At 42.5% G+C, this 17,508-nt stretch overlaps 1 protein-coding gene and 1 pseudogene across 1 annotated transcript in view; both read left to right on the forward strand.

The window, feature by feature from the left end:
- The window catches only part of LOC110170284 (pro-neuregulin-3, membrane-bound isoform), a 636,481-nt gene that overhangs the window by 510,780 nt on the left and 108,193 nt on the right, over positions 1-17,508 (forward strand). The gene's annotated exons all lie outside the window — the stretch shown is intronic.
- On the forward strand, positions 8,638-8,755 carry LOC129411644 (5S ribosomal RNA; annotated as a pseudogene).

The raw sequence follows: 17,508 nt of genomic DNA on the forward strand, positions 1-17,508 counted from the left end.
GAGCTCCTCCCGTGTGACTGAGCTCCTCACCCTATCTCTAAGGGAGCGCCCAGCCACCCTGCGGAGGAAACTCATTTCGAGCGCTTGTATCCGCGATCTCGTCCTTTCGGTCACTACCCAGAGCTCATGACCATAGGTGAGAGTAGGAACGAAGACTGACCGGTAAATCGAGAGCTTCGCCTTTCGACTCAGCTCCCTCTTCACCACAACGGTCCGATACAGCGACCGCATCACTGCCGAAGCTGCACCGATCCGCCTGTCAATCTCACGTTCCGTCCTTCCCTCACTCGTGAACAAGACCCCGAGATACTTGAACTCCTCCACTTGAGGCAAAGACTCCCCACCCACCCGGAGAGGGCAAGCCACCTTTTTCCGGTCGAGAACCATGGCCTCGGACTTGGAAGAGCTGATCTTCATCCCAGCCGCTTCACACTCGGCTGCAAACCGCCCCAGTGCACACTTGCAGGTCCTGGCTTCGATGAAGCCAACAGAAGAACATCGTCCGCAAACAGCAGAGATGAAATCCTGTGGTCCCCGAAACCGGACCCCCTCCAGGCCCCTGACTGCGCCTAGAAATTCTGTCCATAAATACAATGAACAGAACCGGTGACAAAGGGCAGCCCTGGCGGAGTCCAACATGCACCGGGAACAGGTCTGACTTACTGCCGGCAATGCGAACACAGCTCCTGCTCCGGTCATACAGGGACCGGACAGCCCTTAGCAAAGGGCCCCGGACCCCATACTCCCAGAGCACCCCCCACAGGACACCACGAGGGACACGGTCGAATGCCTTCTCCAAGTCCACAAAGCACATGTGGACTGGTTGGGCAAACTCCCATGAACCCTCGAGCACCCTATGGAGAGTGTAGAGCTGGTCCAGTGTTCCACGGCCAGGACGAAAACCACACTGCTCCTCCTGAATCCGAGGTTCGACTATCGGCCGGATTCTCCTCTCCAGTACCCTGGCATAGACCTTACCGGGAAGGCTGAGAAGTGTGATCCCCCTATAGTTGGAACACACCCTCCGGTCCCCCTTCTTATACAGAGGGACCACCACCCCGGTTTGCCAGTCCAGAGGTACTGTCCCCGACCGCCACGCGATGTTGAAGAGGCGTGTCAGCCAAGACAGCCCCACAACATCCAGAGACTTCAGGTACTCAGGACGGATCTCATCCAACCCCGGAGCCTTGCCACCAAGGAGCTTGCCAACCACCTCAGTGACTTCGGCCAGGGTGATGGATGAGTCCGCCTCCGAGTCCCCAGCCTCGGCCTCCTCCTAGGGAGGACGTGACGGTGGGATTGAGGAGATCCTCAAAGTATTCCTTCCACCGCCGGACAACGTCCCCAGTCGAGGTCAGCAGCTCTCCCCCCGCACTGTAAACAGTGTTGGTGAAGAACTGCTTTCCCCTCCTGAGGCGCCGGACGGTTTGCCAGAATCTCTTTGAGGCCGTCCGATAGTCCTTCTCCATGGCCTCCCCGAACTCCTCCCAGCTCCGAGTTTTTGCCTCCGCGACCACACGGGCTGCAGCACGCTTGGCCCGCCGGTACCCGTCAGCTGCCTCAGGAGTCCCCCGAGCCAGCAAGGCCCGATAGGACTCCTTCTTCAGCTTGACAGCATCCCTTACTTCCGGTGTCCACCACCGGGTTCTGGGGTTGCCGCCGCGACAGGCACCACAGACCTTACGCCCACAGCTCCGAGCAGCTGCATTGACAATAGAGGCCGAGAATGAAGCCCACTCGGACTCCATATCTCCGGCCTCCCCCGGAATCCGGGAGAAGTCCTCCCGGAGGTGCGAGTTGAAGGTCCCTCTGACAGAGGGCTCCGCCAGACGTTCCCAACAGACCCTCACTACACTACACGCTTGGGCCTGCCAGGTCTTTCCGGCTTCCTCCTCCGCCAGCGAACCCAACTCACAACCAGGTGGTGATCAGTTGACAGCTCAGCCCCTCTCTTCACCCGAGTGTCCAAGACACGCGGCCGGAGATCAGATGACACGACGACAAAGTCGATCATCGACCTCCGGCCTAGGGTGTCCTGGTGCCACGTGCACTTATGGACACCCTTGTGCTCGAACATGGTGTTCGTTATGGACAAACTGTGACTAGCACAGAAGTCCAATAACAAAACACCGCTCGGGTTCAGATCGGGGAGGCCGTTCCTCCCAATCACCCCTCTCCAAGTGTCACTGTCGTTGCCCACGTGGGCGTTGAAGTCCCCCAGGAGAACAACGGAGTCCCCGGTCGGTGCACTGTCTAGTACCCCTCCCAAGGACTCCAAGAAGGCCGGGTACTCTGCACTGCTGTTCGGCCCGTAGGCCGACACCACAGTGAGAGACCTGTCCCCGACCCGAAGGCGCAGGGACGCGACCCTCTCGTTCACCGGGGTGAACTCCAACACACAGCGACTGAGCTGTGGGGCAATGAGCAGGCCCACACCAGCCCGCCGCCGCTCCCCGCGGCCAACGCCAGAGAAATGGAGAGTCCAGCCCTCTCAAGGAGTTGGGTTCCAGAGCCCAAACTGTGCGTGGAGGTGAGGCCGACTATATCTAGTCGGTAACGCTCAACCTCCCGCACAAGCTCAGGCTCCTTCCCCCCCAGCGAGGTGACATTCCATGTCCCCAGAGCTAGTCTCCATGTCCGGAGATCTGGTCGCCGAGGCCCCCGCCGTGCTGCTCTCTCTGCACCGGCCCCATATGGATCCTCCTGCGGGTGGTGGGCCCACGTGAGGACGGCCCCACGTCGCTCCTTCGGGCTGAGCCCGGCCGAGCCCCGTGGGGGGAGGCTCGGCCACCAGGCGCTCGCTGGTGAGCACCCCCCCCAGGCCTGGCTCCAGGGTGAGGCCCCGGTGACGCCAATCCGGGCGACGTAACTGGCCTTGTTGGTGTACTCATCATAGGGGCTTCTGAACCGTTCTTCGTCTGACCCGTCCCCCCGGACCTGTTTGCCTTGGGTGACCCTACCAGGGGCATGAAGCCCCCGACAACATAGCTCCTGGGATCATTCGGGCACTCAAACCCCTCCACCACGATAAGGTGACGGTTCAAGGAGGAGGTAACTGCAAGCATTCTGTATAATTCAAAGTAGCAAAAGAAGCTTAAGACTGCAGATGAACATGCGTGGATGACATGTTTTTTGTTAAAGGAACAATGTTGTAACATGATAGAAAACTTCAAAAAGTTGACTTTGCATATTACACAGTCTTTAACGTAAAAAGTGGTTTTGTTCCACTACTGTAAACTGCAGTCTGCTCCTGGGATGCATGTTATGATGGAACATTGTCGTGCTCCCTTTGGACACAATTACTCTGACAAACATGCTGTGTGCATGTGTTCCCCCGGTGCACAAGGTTATTTGCTCAAACACCTCTAATGATGAAGCTATACTTCCACTAATTAGCTCTGCATAGCTTTACACACTCTACAATCTATACTGGATCATATTTTCTGACTTCCCAATCCATTCCTGTCCACTTTATGGGCTTGGCTTTTCAAAGTTATAAATTTACATGATTTCTAGATTGCTAGCTCGTGTGCCCCAGGCTTCGTCTCTATTCTATTAACCCTTAGCTAACCTTTTCTAGCCATTACGTGGAATAAAGGTTGCCCATGTCCAATATGTCACTGTAAAAAAAAAAATACATTCAGTTGTCAATGTGCAGGGAAATCAATGTGGTTGTGATGAATGTTGTGAGGCAGCCTGAAACCTATGGGCTCAGGTACACTATATTAACGTTGCAGTGATTAAAGGTCCTATACTGTGAAAGATTGACTCATGTGAGCTTTTAGTCTTTACCTCATCGAAAACATACCTGGAGTTGTGTTTTGTTTTATTCACACATGTTTAAGTAATCCTTTATTATTAGTCTGCCTACATCTCCAAAGCTTTAAATGCTCTGCTCCACCTTGTTCCACCTCATGGAGTGCTAGTTTTTAAATTAACAAGTCTTTTTACCTTTTTGTTGAGTAGAGGTTGGGCAATTCCAGGGCTGAAATTATTCAAATGATTGTAGGATTTTGAGTCTAAAATCACAGCTGAACTCTTTCCGTATTTCCACATGACAACACAAGGTGGAACAGAATATTTTCCAAAGAGAAAAACTAAATAACTGCATGTGCAGGGTTTGTGTGTTAAACGTGTAAATGAAACAAAACACAACTTCAGTTCTGTTTCTGATGAGTAAGCATCATAACAGCGAACATATAAAACAGTTGTTAGCAAAAAATAATTATTGCTATTTTGAATGAGGAAAACGCAATAGAAACGTCTAGTGTAAAAGAAAGAGCCCATTTTCAACTCTCGCCCATGTGAAACTTACCAAAGCTTCAGTGGTTTATATGTGCTACAGAGAGCAAAACATTTGAAAGTAACACAGTTTGTAGCCTGTGTGAAATGAAAATGTTCAATTTAAATGAGATTACGTTCATCTGTGGTATGGTTATATGTATGACAGCCATTTTATTAGCAATTAAAGCTGCAAAGTTTTAGGGCTAATGCCAAATTATGAGACATACCTGAATGCCTTATAGCCCCCTGTTCTCACATATGTTTTTTTTTTTACCTGCTGTGCACTGAGACAAGAGTGGTCAGACAGGTTTTAAGGCACAGATGATTTGAATTTGGTTGTTCAGTGCACTCTGCATTCTCCGCATGTAAACATAGTGAATGTTGTACGCAGAGTTTCAGGGTAGTGGGTTCTTGTCCAGTTTGTCCCAAGGAATCAGTGCATTATTATACATGTATTTTTTATTGTCTAATATGTAATAGTTGTTTCCTCTCACCATTTGCAAACTTGAAGTTGTATTTGGAGTGATTTGATGGAATCTTTCATTTTGGCAATCTACCCCTGTATTCACCGCCACCATATTCCCACTGCTCCTTACTTATTTGGTTAATATGTGTAGGTATCAGCCGCATTTTTTATTAAATTGTTTTATTGTGATTTAAAATATCCAAATTATAATGGTCATAACATAATGGTCTACATGTGTTATAAATTATAACTGTATAGCAGACTAGAGCACAATATGTCTTCTTTGAAAATGTGTACTGTAAAATAAATGGTGGACACCAACCAAGGCAGCTGTCCTAAACATAAAATACTCAAGCATAATACTGACCATTAGAAATGATGACTGAATCTTGATTAAAGTTATTAATTGCACAGCACTATATGTCAGGTTTCAGTCTTTGTCCCATAAACACATGATTATGCTCCTCAGTGTACAATTGCTGGCTAAGCGTTTTAAGAGCTCATGTGTAACAGTTATATTTGGAACAGAAGAGGTAACGATCAGCATTACCAAGCTAACGGAGCCTCTCCATATTGTGTGGCTGTCAGGATGAGGCGCATGTAACGAATGGCTATTTGGACTTCTGCTCACAGGGTAATAGCTTGTGTCAGTTCTTGTCCACTGCTCACTGTCCATTCCAATCTGAGACCAATGTGCAGCCCCCATCGCTGATTATACTGGAGGGCATTATATACTGGGGCATTGTTACAAAAAAAAAACATTCCCTATAATATACCCCCTGTGTGTGTGTATATATATATATATATATATATATATATATATATATATATATATATATATATATATATATATATATATAGTTATTTCAGAATACACCCAAAGAAAAAGGGGGAAAAGCTTAATATACCAGTTAGCCTCTTTAGCAACACATTGCATACATTATGACCAAATAGCAGCCTTTGGTTAAATGAAAAACAGTACTCGCCTACCGTCAAGCGAACAAAAACTAAAGCTGTGAGGTCAGATGGTTTTATTGTTTTAAAAATGGTATGTTCACCAGAAACAACATATTAGCAGAGCGCTGTTTTGTATCATGCTTTTGTAAATTAATGGAAAGACTCCTCTGCAGGAGCCTGCATGATGTACTGCTAACAGTAAAGCCCAAGAAATATCATAAAAATTATTCAAATGAATGGTATTATGATGAGGGAACAAAAGTATAACATGGCATAAAGTTGATTTTGCATAATGCCCCCTCTTTAAGTAGGAGATCATTTGTTTTCACTGTTGGAGTTTGGTCTGAGGAGTGATGAAAGGAGTGGTGATCAGTGAAATCCTGCTGTATAATAAATACAGACAGATATCATTCTGGCCTTGACAGGCAAAGCAGTCATTGTAATTTTATATAAACACATATGTAGAAAGTGGGACTCATTATTTGGGGTCCGAAACTTGAGAAGCTCTCTGGCTGACATACAAACCTATGAGATAACTAGAAAAGCACTCAGAGAGCGCAGACCTCCGCCAAGGACTACCCCCATTTTTTATAGAAATTGCGATAAAATCAGTCTTCTGGATCAGATCCAGATCAGCCTTTGGAATATGAAAGAGGATCCCATTGTCCATCCCTGAGTCAAATTTCATGGGGTTTGGTCAATAATTAACCGAGATATTGAGAAACAAAATTTTTGGCCCCATTTACCACAATGTTAACTAAAATTTCAAAGTGATCCAGAATCCAGGATTTCTTCCGGATCACCCCCAAAATCAAATCAGTTCTTCCTTTTCACATTTCCAACAAATCCTGACAATTTCATCAAAATCGGTCCATAACTTTTTGAGTTATGTTGCTAACAGACAAACAAACAAACAAACAAACAACAACAGACAGACAAACGCCGGCAAAAACATAACCTCCTTGGCGGAGGTAATTACAGTAAGCATTCATTTTACATCACCTCCCCTATGTGGACTGAAAAACTACTCTTCCTAAACAGGAAACAAGAACAGATTAAAAATGCTAAAATGCAGTGTCAAACTTTGCATTCAAAACTGACTGATGATTTATTTGTCCGAGTGAACATAGAGTTTTCCCACAGCTGAGTGCCTGTGGATGGGAGACCTCTAGTGGGGAACAAGGAATGTGTCCAGGAGGTCAGGGGTATGACTTGGGTCACTGATTGTGAGGTGTCTCTTGCAGCTGGTGAAATAGTCAGTCTCTGTAGTGTGCGGTTTTTCATGTGATTGAGTCATGGTTTTCATAATCTGTATGACATTAACAGTAATTACAGCATATTAACAATATACATACAAAAGTAAAACCATGATGTATAGGGCCACAGTAGACTATACGCAGTGGGGCACATTCACGAGAGCAAAGCAGGAAAGTGGAGTCTTCTCAGATGTCTGGAATTTGTAAATGCTTTTAAAGCCATAGCTTTTAAATTACTGAAAAAACACAGAAAAGCATATGACTTAGCTGTGAGTGGGCTTGTGGGCTTGCTGCCAAACTCACCTTTAAAACCCTCATACTCTCCTCGGGGTCACATTGACCCGAACACATTTTTTTTTTTCCTTCCTGCTCTTTTGGGGTGGGTCAATCAGACTCAAAAATATTTTTTCTCACCCGGCGAGAATTTATTTGAAAATAAATGTTTGGGTCTGATTAACCCGCCCCAAAGAGAGCGGGAAGGGGAAAAAAAAATTCTTTGGGTCAACATGACCATGAGGAGAGCGTGAGGGTTGTCCAAAGTCCAAAGTCTCTTTGTCCTTAATGTCTTCTCTTTCCTTTTGAAACATATTAATCAGATCACAGCTGCTCCTACAGTCCGCTCATGTCCCAGCACTCCTCGTACACGGCGTTCTGGACGAGTTCTTGATTGAGACACGGCGAGGGGCTTTGTCCTTTCATTTGTCACCCACTGTAAGTGCCAGCAAGCCAACAAGTCACACCACAGCACCAGCCCAGGCCACTGATTGTTATCGCTCCATCCCGCCCACACTGGCTCCGTCACTGCCAGCCGCTCGGAGTGAGGACAGGGGCTTGGATCATCTTGAAGCAGATTGATTTGACCAGCGGTAGGCGGAAATAAGGTCAAGTAAGAGACAGCGGACACGCAAGTGCAGATTAATTGGAAAGAGGAGTGGTGATGGAGGAGGGGTAGAGGGCAGGTGGAGGCAGAGGAAGATGGGATTTTAGCTGTGGAAATGAGGCTGCCGTATTAAAGCCAGTTCATAGAGGTGTATTTATGAGAAAGTGCCAGCAGTGCTGGAGCACAACAGTAAGACAATGTGTATGGTCCAGTATCCACGTGTAGGGCGTGTGATGGAGCTGAACACACACCAGGAAGTGAGGGCTTGGAACAGGAGACAGAGAGACAGGAGATGTCATCATAAACCCAACTCTAAATACTGTATGACATGAAAGAACAATATTATGCATTCATTTTTTATTTGCCTTTAAACTTATACATGCCTTTAAACAAAATTGATTCTTGTGAGCTTTATAATGTTGTTACCTCATCAAAAATAAGTTAAACTTTTACCTTTAATTCAGTAGACATAGGCAATTCCAGAATCTAAATGATTCTTGTGAAGGTGTAATAACTTTAGAAACACAGTGGAACCCTTCTTGCATTACCACATTAAAGATGCAACAGAGTTTCCGTTTGAGAGTAGAGCTCAGCCTAAATATGCAGTGTGTGTGTTAAACATGAGTGGATGAAACAAAACTGCATAGGTTTTGATGAGGAAACAACATTAAGACATAGCTCAGAAAATATATATATCTTCTGACAATAGACACAAAGGGAATCACAGCTTTTTAGCTTGGTTTAGTTTGATCATCTGACATGACATCTACGGTTCTCAGGCTCTTTCTATGAACATTTGTGGTCATACCGGCTTGTAAAAGCCTGATCCCGTCAGAGCTCAGAAGCTAAACAAGGCCGGGCCTGGTTAGTACTTGGATGGGAGACCACTGGGAAAATCAAGTGACACAGTGGGGCGCCAGTGGTAAAAACTGTTGTTGTGTCCTTAGGCAAGACACTTTGCCTAGTATGAAAGTGGTGTGTGTGAGTGTTGGTGGAGGTTGGAGGGGCCGATGGCGCAGATTGGCAGCTTCACTTCTGTCAATCTGCTCCAGGGCAGCTGTGGCTACAGTAGTAGTTTACCACCACTGAGTGTTGAGTGGATGAATAATGAACTGTAAAGCATGTTTTACTATCAATAATAATACATATTGTACATATTGTATAGCTCTTTTCTTGACACTCAAAGACACTTCACATAGTGGACCAAACACTGGACTCTCATGGACATTTTGTTCCACATACATGTCTAATCATTAAACACGATTTTACAACATTTAGAGCCGTGTCATCCAAAGGCTTATATGTGGCTTGTCTTTAAAAGGAAGCTGCTTCACTCTTCACTGGCTGTGCAGATTTGAGTTCACAGTCACTGGGCAGCACCGAACAGTGACTGCTGTAATTATGAAGAGGAGCAGGGGAATTATCCAGAGCTTCAGCAGCAGACACATGAAATCCATTCATATGTGTCTGTGTCAGAGCCTGTGATGTAGGAGCACATTTGGAGCAGATAAAAATGGACTGCTAAATAATTCACAATTGAATAAAAATTGTAGTTTGAATGGTCACAATGAACTAAACGCTTCAGTTATCTAGATGTCGTCTATAAAACAACAAAATATATCACCTTCAAGAGGTCCTATTATTGTAAAATCTGTTAAAAGGAGCATTCTTTGAAGGGTGAGGGTTTGAAAGATATGAACACGTGCTTTGTAGTGATACTAAGTGCAGCATCTCATCCATATTATCCATACAATTTGTCCTCCACAAATAATGACACACTGTCCATAAAACCGTGCTATTAATCCAGTTTGAGGCGCTCTTTGAAAGTAAAAAGTAGTTCCTTACGTGTGTCTGTTTACATCCACACAGCGCACAGATTGAGGTGAAGCTGCAGATTAGCGGTAGTGACTCTACTGCCTGTGGACTTTATTGCCAATCTTTTGTGTTTGCATCATGTATCTGAAGTATAGCATCACATTTCACAGATAATATAAAAATAGAATTGCAGTGCTTTGATCTTTTGAACACTTAAGAGTCTCAAAATGAGTGGTTTTACTGTGGGGGGGTCTAATCAGGTCTAAACCTGAGTCTAAACCTGAGACACTGAGTCTAAGGACTCAGTGTCTGGATGGGTCCAGAGGTGTGCCCACATAGACTGTTGGAGCTCCGTGCCACACAGGGCTTAGCGCAACCGTTGTCTGATCATGCTTTGTGGACACCCTGCTCGGGGTTCTCTCTCTCTCAAGATCCAAGGTCCAAGATTAGTCCTGGTTTAGTCCTGATTTAGACCTGGTTTAGACCTGGTATAGTCCTGGTTTAGACCTGGTTCAGTCCTGGTTCAATCCTGGTTTAGTCCTGGTTCAGTCCTAGTTCAGACCTGGTTTAGACCTAGTTTAGTCCTGGTTTAAACCTGGTTTAATCCTGGTTCAGTCCTGGTTTAGTCCTTCTGGTTCAGGTCACCACTGAGTCTTATAAGATTCTTCTCGCGTCTGTGGTGTGCGCTTTTTGTTGCACATTTAAAAATCGTTTAAAACTGAAAAATCCTGCAGTATGTGGTGGCCTTAAGCTGTTTTTAATTTTACATTTCAAATGTCGCACCGATGTGTCCAAGTCCAACCAGACGCCAATGGGTCACATCTTTCCATGCTCTAGTTATTATGGACCCAGTGTGACCAACCATCCCTGGATTGACTAGTTTTGAACCTTCAGTACAGGACAAGATTTTAAAAAGCTATTAATTTTGTTTTATTATTTTATGAAATGAATAGTTATTACGTTTTGGGTTTAATATCCTGCATACAACAAAAGTAGGACTTTTATTGAAAAACCTATAGCATATATAACATAAGTAATGTGTAGCATGCCATACCAGCCCCTAGTAATGTGACATGCAAACCAGGCAAATGCCTAGTGCTCTAAGCTGTAGAAGGCCCTAGAGGACATGACTTCCTCAACAAACAGATAGGAAAAGTCACAGGTGTTATGAAAAGCAATGTTTCCTCTTTAATCTGAATTGTCAAAGCACAAAATAAGCATTTTTTCTAATGATCAGCATCCTGGCAAGGGGCCCCCACACACCCTGTCTTGTTTAGGGCCCCAATAGCATCTAGAGATAGCTCTGGTGCCATGCTATATACAGATTTATTTATTCATTTAATTATTATTATTATTTGAATTAATACTATGGAAAGGAGGTAGAGTGGGACAAGACAGAACATTCATGATGTGCGATGGGTCCATGAGAACAAGACAAGATGAGGTTTTGAAGTATTTTACAGTAATCAGATAAGTTTACAATTTAGGTTACCTGGTTTTTAATATGTTTAATTTGTATACATAAAAATGAAAAAAAGCATAACACTCAGATGGCTGATGTCCAAAACTTTTTTGTTTGAGGTTTAGATAACTTTTCAGCAAAAAGATTATTTCTTTCTTGCTTTGAACCACAGTACACAAAATGGGGATTGTCAGCCCAGGTGCTCATGTCTCTCTCCAACAAATGGGAGATCCCAGAATGAGGTCACCCAGTGAGATCAGCCCATAATGTACATGAAGCAATTTTCATTAAGTTCAAAAATTGTCTGATCATCTTAGGTCAAAGTCCACATTAAGTCCGTGAGGAACAAGAGATCTAAGCATTTCCAGATTCCGTTTTGGTCAGAGGCCAAACTCTCATTTACAGATTAGAATTGCAGTAAAAAAAAATCAGGTGCAACATGCCCATAAATAGCACTTGCACTTTTTTTCAGTTTATGCACTTTTTTTTCAGTATATATATATATATATATATATATATATATATATATATATATATATATATATATATATATATATATATATATATATATATATATATATATATATATATATATATATATAGTTAGATGAACATATGTCTTATTGATTGATTGAGTTGATTTATAAAAGATTTTTTTTCCTTGCTTGTTGTGTGGAACCTTTGGGACCCCCCTGCAATGCTTCTAAGGCTCCCCCTGAGGTCCTCAGACTCCACTTTGGGAACCACTGCTCTACATGTTTTGTTCTTTTCTTCAGTAAAATGTTACTTTGAGCTTTCTGATTCAATCTTTTTTGTTGACCTGTTTTGGATCTGGTTTGATCAGGATCACAGCATTTGAACTATATAATAATTCTGAATAATATAATAATTATGATATACATAAATTAACTAATATTAATAAGGTGTCATAATTACCACTATCTTATGTGTGTGTAATACAGTTGAACAGTCAATTACAGTAGAAGAACATGTGTGTGAACATGTATAGTTGACCAAAAACCCTTAAAGCAGAACTAACTTCAGCAGAGTTCCTCCCCCTGCAGCTTCCTTGTAAGAATACACAGTAAGAGAACAACCAGTAATCTAAGCTATTTTGTTTAATCGTTAATTAAAGTAATGCAGACAAAAACAGACAAAAAGCCAATGGGTCATTGTCCAGCATTTTTGTAAGCTCCCAATAAAGAAAGAACTGAGCAGTATGTTATAAAGCTTTATAGGGTGTTAACTACATTAAACTTGTTTAAAACAACAAAGCAAACATGGTTCAAACATGTTCGCATGCATAAAATGCTCTAAATTAACATGTTAAGTGTGCACTCCCATTGAAGAACTTAGCTCTCTGGCCGACCGAGAAACAGCAGGTGGACACTTGCCTGGGATCCAGAACACACGCTTCTTCATTACTTTACAAAGATGAGAGTCTGGTCACCAGTGAAACTCTCGATTTTCAGATGGGTGTGATTGATAGTTGGGTTAGCCAATCAGGACATGCATGGCCATCCATATCAGAAAAAAATAAAAATAAAAGGAAAAATATGACAGAGACTGAAAAACATTGTGGATTTCTACAGAATCAATTAAAAAAGCACTAAAGTGTGCTGGGGAGATAATCTGAGGTGAAATAAATTAGATCTTCTTCACATGTGTCACTTAAAAAAAAAAAAAAAATGGTTGCATGATCACATTTGGCCAGGTTTGAGACTCAGAGGCCAGACTGATATCAATCTGTAAAAAAAAAATACAGAGCTATCATTTTGGATTTACCAGGTAGAGTGGACACTTCAACACCCCAAAAACACACATTTAACCATGACATGGGCTTATAAAGGCATTTCATAAGGTTATCATTCCCATACATGGAGCAGAACAGGGTCAGAACAGGCCACAGAATAGCTCCCACATTTCTGCTAATCTATCTAATTGATAAACGTCTATTATATACCAGTCTGAGGTGGTGTTTTTATATATAATTGTACAAATACATCTCTTGTAGCACAAAGCAGTGGATTGCAAGAATGAGGGCTGACTTCCTTATGTATAGTGTGTATCTAAAGCTTAATATAACCTGCCAACACCTGTCTTTATATTTAGATTAAACTCAGACCTGAGTAACATGCACATATCATCTGTCGGCAGCACCACTTACACAAGAATGATCTAGGAAAAAATATATAATGTATATCTGCGATGGGGGAAAATGTCATTGTTCTTAGTGAAACAAAAGCATTTCATGTGTACAGAGTATGGTTGTCATGTATAGTGACCAGGGACTCTCGCCATGAGGAATGTGCAAGAGCTTTCCGAAAATGTAGTTTGTTAGATGAAAAAAAGCAGGACATTGTTCTCATATCAGAATATTGTTCTTATTATTTTCTCAGGACCAATAGCCCCGTTTCACCCACCCAGTGAACAATGGCAAAAACTCATGAAACTTGGCCAACTATTAAAAGTCACGGTTCTCAACATTCTGGCTATTTACGTTTTCTGAAAAGAAATAAAATGGTGCATCAGTACCCCAAAAAAGACAGAAATGCATTAGGGTATAGGAACAGTGGGGGAAAAAATCACATATAGAATAATGAAATTTGACACAGAAGTACATCAAGACAAGACAAGCAATTTCGTCCGCTCCACCAAGGGTGTTCCAATAAAAGTTATCCACAATTTTGAGACAAGTCTTCTCTGTGTTCTCTGTGTGGCAAAGCCAAAACATTTTTTTGATTTTTTTATTTTAACAAATTGTTTTTTTTTTACAATTGTTGTTTTACAAATTATTTTTTTAAAGCCCGTGCCCTACAGATTGAAACAAAATTTAATATGGTTTTGCTCAAAATTCATTTTTGCTGTCCTGATCACAGACGTCAATGACATCCATGGCATATTTTTTACAGTGTAGCCATAGCAATGACAGACTCTCCATGTACAATCACCAAATCGCACTACCATATTGGATTTAAAAAGGCATAGGTATTTGGATAGTTTTAGGCTCAGGGTTAGGGTCAGGTATGACTTAAGTGTAGAGTGTGACTATATAGTGTGACTATTAGTTTTTTTTTGTATTATTATTGTGGTATCAAAATTGAGTATCAAGTCTATTCCCGAGTATGGTATGTTTAAATTACAGACTCTAGATGCTTTACATTCCATTTTTGATTCATAAAGTATTGTTGTAACCACAGCTACCCTGGATTACATTGAACCAAGCGAGGCTGCCAGTTTGAGCTTGCAAGCCTTATAGACCACATGGAAGGGATGACATAAGATTGCAGTATATTGGTATTGTATAATAGTTGATAATTGCTCATCCACCCACCAAAGTTTGACTCTTACTCAAACACATGCTATTCTTGTATCCCTTGGCACAACCCTGATGGAAAATCCAGGCTCAAGTTTGTGTCAGATAAAGAATCTAAACTCTAACTAATATAGATGTGATGTAACCATATAGATGATTGGGCTGAAAAATTGACCTGCACTGCTCCACTGGGGAGTGGGAATACAGAGTGCAGCGTAATGGAGGCTGTGTGTATTGAGTAGCCATACATGGATCTCAGACCAGAAAATCTTACTATCAGGTGCAGTCCTGAGGGGAAGAGTAGCTGTCTAGGGCGGCTTGAGCCACCCTGTACCCACCACCCACCCACACCCCAGTCCTCTCTTTGGAGGCCTTGCAGCATAGCTGCAGGACTCAATTTTTTTGTATGCGATCTTATTAGGCCCGAGCGCCAGAGGCTGGCGAAGGGCCAATTAGTATCGCAAAGCGATGCTCCTAGTGGCCGAAAAATGGAATGGCGCGACATGACTCACCCATAGTGACCAGGGACCCTCGCCATGACGTAACAATGCGTCTGAGGTTTCCGAAAATGTATAGTTTGTCGGCCAAAAAAAAGCGAAACTTTGTTCTTGTATCAGAATATTATTAGGCCCGAGCCCCGACAGGGCGTAGGGCCTATTGCTTCCGCTACGCGGAGCGAATGGAGAGCAACGTGCGCATGGGCGAATGCGAGACGATGACATGCAACATTGTCCTCGGTCCCAATAACCCACGCCCAAGGCCTGAGCCATATTTACTACTGCTAAAATGAATGGAAGTCAATGGAAAGCCACGGATGACCTCGACGAGATGGTGAATGACGAGTGTGTCAGTGCCCGTCACTCACCAATGACCCCACGGTGACGTGGGGAAGGTCGAGAGCTTTCAAAAAACGTATAATATGTTTTTGCTCGAATTATTATTATTTTATTTTTATTATTAGGCCCGAGCGCCAGAGGCTGGCGAAGGGCCTATTAGTATCGCAAAGCGATGCTCCAAGTGGCCAAAAAATGGAATGGCGTGACCTGACTCGCCTGTAGTGACCAGGGACCCATGCATGTCTTTGGCTATTATTATTATTATTATTATTATTATTATTATTATTATTATATTGTTATTTGCCTTCAAAGTGCCTATGACAGGTTGGACTACTAATTTGACTAAAACACAGTTTTAGGTCATTAGGTCATTAAAAGATTTGACAAAAAATGTAAAGATATGACAAAAAATGTACCATTCTTTTTTGAGTTAGGTTTAAAATGTTACTTCCTGGCTGGGATTCATGACATCACACTAGAGAACTGTTATGTGTGTAACTTATGATCCAGTGTGAGCTGGTAGAGTGCTCTTCCTCTGATCCGAAGGTTGAAAAGGCCTTAACATTTAAAAAAGATAAATAAAATAAAAAATAAATAAATAATAATAATGGTAGAGCAGTCAGATGCACTGACACACAGATTGAATACTGCACACATTTTAATAACATCTTATCTATGTTTTTAAAAATCCCTTTTTTTTTCATGGAATGCATTTAGGGCTTTGAAAAAGCTATGGGCAATTACCATGGAAACCAATTTGAACATAGTATATGAGCTCTGGGGTCACACTCTAAACTGTGTCCTCTAGCTCTGAGACTGCAGCCACAGTGGCACTGTCCCTGCAGAGGGTACGATTAGTGCTCAGACCAGCCACTGACCTCTGCACTGACCCCCTCATCAGTATTCTACAGAGGACACAGTCCAGTGTACCACTCGGGGGGGAAAGAAGGGAGACAAGTGCAGAAAAGAGGCTCCAGCACAAGTTACAGTTATACGAAGTGAACATCATTTTTCATGGAGTTATTGAGAATGCAACGTCTCATTCAGACCTGTCATTGATTGATACTACAGAGCAAATCATGGCACCTTTTTGCATCTTATATTAATGGTCATTGACTTATGCCAACAATCATCACAAGAGAGCTGTGACAAAGATTGAAATGATGAGAAATGATCACATAACAGACTTGACTCAAAATGCTCCCAGGCTGGACAAACCTCTGTGTCTGATATTTATTAATTTTTTATTTTATTTATTTATTTATTCTTTTGGTTCTCCAATTCCACCATCCACATAAATGTAATGTTATGCATGTCTTCCCAAATCAAACCAAAATTATGATAACATTCTACTCTCACAAGACTGAGCCGAATCCACTTTTAAAATTAGAAAATGAATGATTCCCTAGTGCAAATGTATTCTGTGGGGAAATTGTGTCAAAGCAGAGGCTCATTCCCCCTGGCTGTGACCAAATCTCAGTCTAATCCTAGTCTCTGTGCACAGTGAGCAGGATACGCCTTCACTCATGCACATTCTAATTGAATGTTAGAGGGAAGCTCGCACAGACAGAGCACAGTAGCCACCTAGCTTCTGTTAATGTTTGGACATGGCAACATTGCATTAATAGGTTATTGTTGTGACACACCAGACTGCTGAAGAGTCCACAGTGGCTCTAGGCACAACAACACATTCAGTAATACAGGCAACCAAATCCTACGGGGATACACATATTTGAATTCCTTGGTGCCATCAAAAACACTCAAATGTCACAGTAAAAGAGTGAATGAGCAGTTTGATATTAGAAATATAAGCATCAAACAAGTCCACTTGGAAATAGATTGTGGGTTTAAATAAATAGGTCAATAGCAAATAGCAAATCAACAGACTGAAGTATTTTTTTATGTTATGTATATGTTATGTGATGCAAGCTATATTTGGGCCTAGCAAGAGAAGAGTTATTGCTTCTCCATATTGAAAGTCTTTTTTAGACTTTTTTTTTTTTTTAAAGACTTTTAGACTTGGGTTTCTAATAATTATAGAATGATGTATTGAATTGGTGTCCTTGTATTTAAAACTAATGTCTAACACTAATTTTAGCCCACTAATGCAGTGAATGGTCGCTAAATCTGCATGTGTTGTGCTAGTCTAGACAGAGTCAGTGAATGAGTGTTTGGTCATATTTTTTATCTATGGCTCATAAATGTCAAGTGTGATGTTAACAAAAGCTCCAACACA

The sequence above is a fragment of the Boleophthalmus pectinirostris genome, unplaced genomic scaffold (assembly GCF_026225935.1).
Source record: "Boleophthalmus pectinirostris isolate CB_2022bp ecotype Guang Dong unplaced genomic scaffold, ASM2622593v1 HiC_scaffold_5, whole genome shotgun sequence".
In the NCBI taxonomy this organism is placed as follows: Eukaryota; Metazoa; Chordata; class Actinopteri; order Gobiiformes; family Gobiidae; genus Boleophthalmus; species Boleophthalmus pectinirostris.